Genomic DNA, 7,214 nt, shown 5'->3' with positions numbered 1-7,214 from the left:
TCGCCTTCAATATCTCTTTTATGTATAAAAATATTTTTGTTTTGAATTTACTTAAGCACAAGTTTCTTCTAGTTTTTTCAGAAATGGAGGGTTCTATCTTTTCCTTACCTTCCCTTGCCCAAAATATTTCTCACAGACACTGTAGAGAAATAGTACGTGTCCTTGAGTTGTTATCAGTCTCCACAAACAAGCTGCAACCCCTCCAACTTCAGTAAAATCAAGGAAAGTAAGACAAAGGATACATTGTTTCAGAAGAAAAAAAGACCAAGTTCTGGCTTCCGAGTGGCAGATTCAACTTTCTCTTATTCATTTCAGGCTTAAAAAACAAAACAAGAATCTCTAAGTGTCTTTAATAAAATTTAATAAACAGTAGGAGGAAGAATTGTTAAGATGAAAAAAGGGTTTTAGTTCAGCCAAAAAATAAGGTAACAAGAAGTAGGAAAAAAAATCAATTCATTCACTTAAGAGGAGAAACGGGAAGCGTTACAATCACTTCAATGCACAAAACGTTGTTACATAGAAAAAAAAAAAAAAACTTTCTAAGGCAGTCCAATTAAGATAAATTTCGCCTCTTTGTTCTTAGCTTAAAGGACTAATTTATCTTTAAAAAGTTTTTTTCTTTGGGCAGTCATTCTCAAAGAAAAAAAAATCTCACCAAATAGACTCACTTTCGTTTTCACTGCCTTTCCTCCGGAGCCGTCTCCGACTTTGTCAGCCTGGGGGCTGTCTGTTTACCGCCAATTTGGAGAGCTTCCCTTGGGTCAATTCAATTTCAATTCAATTTATTTGATTTCTAGACTGCCCCCTCTCCCCAAAGGGACTCGGGGCGGTGTACAGGCACCAAATTAAAAAACCATACACATAAGAATAAATACCATTAAAATCAAATTAAACCTTAACCCCCTGTACAAATTTATAAAAATTAAAACTCGGCCTAAAACCCACCCGTAAACTTTAAAAATACAGACTGAGGTGGGAGAGCTGGAATTAGGCCAGGCCGGCTAAATTGAACAGGTGAGTTTTAAGCTTCTTACGGAAGGAGCGGAGGTCCGTGGTTATTCTATCAGGGGGAAGGTCATTCCAGAGGGTCGGGCCCATCACAGAGAAGGCCCTTCCCCTGGGCGTCTCCCGCTGGCACAGCCTAGTGGACGGCACGCTGAGGAGTCCCTCTCTGTGTGAGCGGATCGGCCGAAGGGATGTATGGGGCAGGATACGATCCCGCAAATACCTAGGTCCTGTGCCATGGAGCGCTTTAAAGATGATAATCAGCACCTTGAAACGCACCCGAAAAGCTACAGGTAGCCAGTGCAGCCCGCGCAGGAGAGGTGTTACGTGGGAGTACCTAGCAACTCCCGAAACTGCCCGCGCGGCCGCATTCTGAACCAACTGCAGCCTTCGGGTGCATCTCAAGGGGAGCCCCATGTAGAGAGCGTTACAGTAGTCCAGCCGGGACGTCACAAGCACATGGGTGACTGTGCGGAGGGCGTTCCGGTCCAATAGGAGACGCAATTGGCGCACCAGGCGAACCTGGTGAAATGCCCCCCTTGCCACAGCTGTCACATGGTCGTCCATTGACATCCGGGCATCTAGGAGGATGCCCAAATTGCGTACCCGATCCACGGGGGCCAGATGTTCGCCCCCAATGGCCAGTGATGGAGTCAACTGGTTGAACCGGGGTGCCGGTAGCCACAGCCACTCCGTCTTGGACGGGTTGAGCCTGACTCTGTTACTTCCCATCCAGATCCGTACGGCTTCCAGACACCGGGACATCACTTTGACGGCATCGTTGGGGTGGTTCGGGGTAGAAATGTACAGCTGGGTATCATCCGCGTACAGATGGTAATCTACCCCGAACCCACGAATGATCTCGCCCAGCGGCTTCATGTATGTGTTGAACAGGAGAGGCAAGAGGACCGACCCTTGCGGCACCCCACAAGTGAGCGGCCTCGAGGTCGACCTCTGCCCCCCTGCCAACACAAATTGCACTCGGCCAGAGAGGTAGGAGGAGAACCACCGCAGAACGGTGCCCCTCACCCCCAGCCCCTCCAGTCGATGCAATAGGATACCATGGTCGATGGTATCAAAAGCCGCCGAGAGGTCTAATAGGACCAGGATGGAGGAGCAACCCCCATCTCTGGCCCTCCAGAGATCATCTACCAACGCGACCAATGCCGTCTCCGTGTTGTGGCCGGGCCGGAAACCGGACTGGCGCGGGTCCAGATAATCAATTTCCTCCAAGTGGCGTGGGAACTGTTGTGCCACCACACTCTCTACAACCTTCGCCAGGAAGCAAAGGTTGGAGACGGGACGGTAGTTGGCTAACATAGCTGGGTCCAGGGAAGGCTTCTTGAGTAGGGGCCTCACCACCGCCTCTTTCAGGACGGCCGGCAAGAACCCCTCTCTCAAAGAAGCGTTGACTAACTCCTGGAGCCAGCCTCGTGCGACCTCCCAGGATGCCAGTATAAGCCAGGAGGGACACGGGTCCAGTAAACATGTGGTGGCTCGTAGTCGCCCACGCAACCTGTCCATATCGTCGGAAGTAACAGAGTCAAACTCCTCCCAGAGTGGAGCCTCAAGACCCACCTCTGACGTCCCCTCTAGACCGCTAGTGGGGACCCACTTGCTGCGAATCTGAGCGATTTTGACCTTGCGATGTCCCTGTGACCAGCAAGGATTTGTCTCCCTTTCACCGTCTCTTCAGGACGGCTTAGGTCCATATGGACCGTAACAGCAGTAAAAGAATCAACGGCGGTCTCGGACTATCGAGACCGCACATTGTGTCGTCGCGACATCTGGCTCTCCTCCGGTTTCTGCTTTTTGAGTGTTCTTGTACCAGGGAGAGTATAAGAGATCCATCGCTGATATATTTTGTTAAATAGAAACTAAGTATGGAAATCTGTTTGGACTACCTGTATATATATGTCAGGGAAAAAACTTGATTATGAGCATAGCTACACTTAATAACAATTGAACAGACAGTGCACCACAAAAGTTTCACTTTAGGATTCAGAGGTTTATTAGAATTTAAAGCATAGCAAACAAAAATCCTTTGCTGTAGGCCAGTGATGGTGAATCTCTGGCACATGTGCCACCTCTCTGCAGCCACACAGGCCGTTGCCCAGCTCAGCTCTACCACACATGCACGTGTGCCTCCTGCCGGCTAGCTGATTTTCAGGTCTCTGCCACGCATGCGGGAGACTCACAGTGCCCCCCCCCCGTACCCCATTTTTGTCCCAGGAGGCTTCAGGGAGGCCTGCTAGGCCCAAAATGGGCCGGTTGGGGGTGTTGTGCGCAGCCAGGACGGGGGGAGCACAGGGGTGTTACACGCGCATGCGCAGGGGGGGGTGTCCCTCCAAATTTAAGGAGGCTTTACTTAAGGATGACTGGTTCCAAACACAAAAACATTTGTTTCCTCAAAGACAACTTTGAGGCTAGAAAATAAACTTTACCTCCCTGCTAGCCAAAGATTGGATCGACTCCAAGATAGCTGGACATTTTGGATTTGTGAAAACTCTACACCTCATCAAAAGACAATTCTAGTGGCCATCCCTTTAAAAAGACATTGAGAGCTATGTTGCTAGCTGCCCCACCTGCACAGCTGCAAAAAGAGGACAAGGAAAATCCCCAGGATTTACAAACAGTAGCAGAACCTTCAGCACCCTGGAGAGATATTTCTATGGATTTTATAGTGGAGCTGCCTGAATGCACGGGAAACAGTTATTTGGGTTGTAACGGTCCTCTTTTCAAAACAGGTCCATTTCATACCCTGCCCGAAGATCACAACAGCCAAGGCACTAGCAAAAATGTTTTTAGTCCACATTTATCGCCTCCATGGAGCTCCCCAAGGGATTATCTCAGACAGGGGTGTCCAATTCACCTCCGTTGGGCTTTCTTAAATATGTTATACGCTCCGCCCAGGGGCTGTCCTCTTCACATAACCTCCAGATGAACGTGTGTGTGTAGAAAACAAATGGCAGATTGGAACAATATTTTAAGAACCCCATTTCAGGTAGCCACAGGACAAGAATTCAACCCCATGCCAGATCTACCAGCTAAGGAACCTGACATGCCCCCTTAAGGAGTGGATAAACAATCTACAAGCCACTTGACCAGTGGTCAGACTAGCTGTACAAGAAGATAGAGCAGCTTTTAAAGTTCAAGCTGACAAGAAATGCTGTGAACCCAAACCACTCAAAGTGGGGGACTGCGTATATCTATCCACAAAGTTTTTACAATCCTTAACAACCCTCTTAAGAAACTGGGACCAAAATTCATTGGCCCATTCCCCATCACCAAAATCATTAACCCTGTCACAGTAGAACTCCTCCTTCCGAAGACACGTAGGCAGGTTCATCCAGTGTTTCACTGTAGCCTACTCAAGCCAGAAATAACTTCAAATGTCAGATCCCCTTTGCCCACACCCCCAGCCACCATTATGGTAGAAGGAGAACATTTTGAAATTAAAGATATCCTGGACTCCCGCATGCACCACAGCTCCATGCAATATTTAGTGCCATGGAAACACCTACCATCCTCTCAGAACGAGTGGGTAGCCAAAAAACATGGAAAAGCTCCCACACTATAAAGGAAATTCCACCTGAAATACCCTCAAAAACCATCCTAAATCTTAATGTATTACAGGTGAAACTCAAAAAATTAGAATATCGTGCAAAAGTTCATTTATTTCAGTAATGCAACTTAAAAGGTGAAACTAATATATGAGATAGACTCATTACATGCAAAGCAAGATAATTCAAGCCGTGATTTGTCATAATTGTGATGATTATGGCTTACAGCTCATGAAAACCCCAAATCCACAATCTCAGAAAATTAGAATATTACACGCAATCAATAAAACAAGGATTGGACATAGAACAATATCAGACCTCTGAAAAGTATAAGCATGCATATGTACTCAGTACTTGGTTTGGGCCCCTTTTGCAGCAATTACTGCATCAATGCGGCGTGGCATGGAAGCTATCAGCCTGTGGCACTGCTGAGGTGTTATGGAAGACCAGGATGCTTCAATAGCGGCCTTCAGCTCTTCTGCATTGTTCGGTCTCATGTCTCTCATCTTTCTCTTGGCAATGCCCCATAGATCATCTATGGGGTTCAGGTCAGGCGAGTTTGCTGGCCAATCAAGCACAGTAATCGCACGGTCATTGGACCAGGTTTTGGTGCTTTTGGTAGTGTGGGCAGGTGCCAAGTCCTGCTGGAAAATGAAGTCAGCATCCCCATAAAGCTCGTCTGTGGAAGGAAGCATGAAGTGCTCCAAAATCTCCTGGTAGACCCTGGACTTAATGAAGCACAGTGGACCAACACCAGCAGAGGACATGGCTCCCCAAATCAACAGAGACTGTGGAAACTTGACACTGGACTTCAAGCAACTTGCAGTGTGTGCCTCTCGATTCTTCCTCCATGCTCTGCGTCCTTGGTTTCCAAATGAGATGCAAAAGTTGCTCTCATCAGAAAAGAGGACTTTAGACCACTGAGCAACAGACCAGGTCTGTTTTTCTTTAGCCCAGGTAAAGACGCTTCTGATGTTGCTTGTTGTTCAGGAGCGGCTTGACAAGAGGAATACGACATTTGAAGCCCATGTCCAGGATCCGTCTGTGTGTGGTGGCTCTTGATGCACTGACTCCAGCCTCAGTCCACTCCTTGTGAAAGTCCCCAACACTTTTGAATGGCCTTTTCCTGACAATCCTCTCCAGGCTGTGGTCATCTCTGCTGCTTGTGCACCTTTTTCTTCCACATTTTCCCTTCCACATAACTTTCTATTAATGTGCTTTGATACAGCGCTTTGGGAACATCCAACTTCTTTTGCAATGACCTTTTGAGGCTTTCCCTCCTTATGGAGGGTGTCAATGATGGTTTTCTGCACAACTGTCAGGTCAGCAGTCTTTCCCATGATTGTGATTCCTACTGAACCAGACTGAGACCATTTAAAGGCTCAGGAACCCTTTGCAGGTGTTATGGCTTAATTAGCTGATTAGAGTGGGACACTTTGAGCCTAGAATATTGCACCTTTTCACAATATTCTAATTTTCTGAGATTGTGGATTTGGGGTTTTCATGAGCTGTAAGCCATAATCATCACAATTATGACACATCACGACTTGAACTATCTTGCTTTGCATGTAATGAGTCTATCTCATATATTAGTTTCACCTATTAAGTTGCATTACTGAAATAAATGAACTTTTGCAAGATATTCTAATTTTTTGAGTTTCACCTGTATATGTTTTATGTCTTTCCAGGTGGATTTTCCATTTTTGTCAGACCTGTGTATCTGCCATGCTTTGGTGGATGAAGAGGGGTGGGGGGTGGATTTGATGCATTTTGTTCTTTCTCCTTTCTATCTTGCCTTGCCTGTTTGTATAACCTTTTGCCTGATTTATAACCGTTGCCTGGCGCCTCAGAGGTCTGGAAAATCCTCAACTCTTGGGGGATGTTGCAACAGTCATAAGTGTGAAAAATGGTCAAGTCACTTTTTTCAGTGCTGTTGTAACTAAATGGTCATTAAATGAACTGTTGTAAGTCGAGGAGTATATTACTTGGAGTACAATTTCAATGCTTAAACTTTCTGGATACTTCCCTGGTGTTTTTTCTATTTAAATTATCTTTCTCCAACTTGTCCCAAAGGTGCTTTTTTCAAGAGGCAACTGGACTTTCTGGTTTTTCTTTGAAGATGTTTTGCTTCTCATCCAAGAAGCTTCTTCAGCTCTGACTGGATGGCGGAGAATGGAAGGATGTATACTCCTATGGCACAACATAGGAGAACAAACACATCAGGACTAGATTCAGCAGTCCATCTGCATTTAAAAGACAAAGGCCACTCTTCTGAAGACAGCAAAGTCCACATTTTGGACAGAGAGGGCCACTGGTTTAAAAGAGAGGTCAAAGAGGCCATCTATGTCAAAATTGAACAACTGTCTCTCTCAACAGAGGGGGGAGGGATACGACATCATCTACATCAGTCTACAACACAGTCCTTTCAACAGTTCCACGGCGGCTCCACATCCATTTGCACCACTCAGGTGGCCCTGATGACACAGATAAACCTCCAGGTGACCTTGATGACCCACTAAAACAATGCAAATGAAAAACTGTCTGCAAGGAGTATAAATCCTTCCATTCCCCACTATCCTGTCAGAGCTGAAGAAGCTTCTTGGATGAGAAGCGAAACGTCTTCAAAGAAAAACCAGAAAGTCCAGT

The sequence above is a fragment of the Natrix helvetica genome (assembly GCF_964273705.1).
Source record: "Natrix helvetica genome assembly, chromosome: W".
In the NCBI taxonomy this organism is placed as follows: Eukaryota; Metazoa; Chordata; class Lepidosauria; order Squamata; family Natricidae; genus Natrix; species Natrix helvetica.
The sequence above is the reverse complement of the archived record's forward strand: the minus strand, read 5'-3'. Positions refer to the sequence as shown.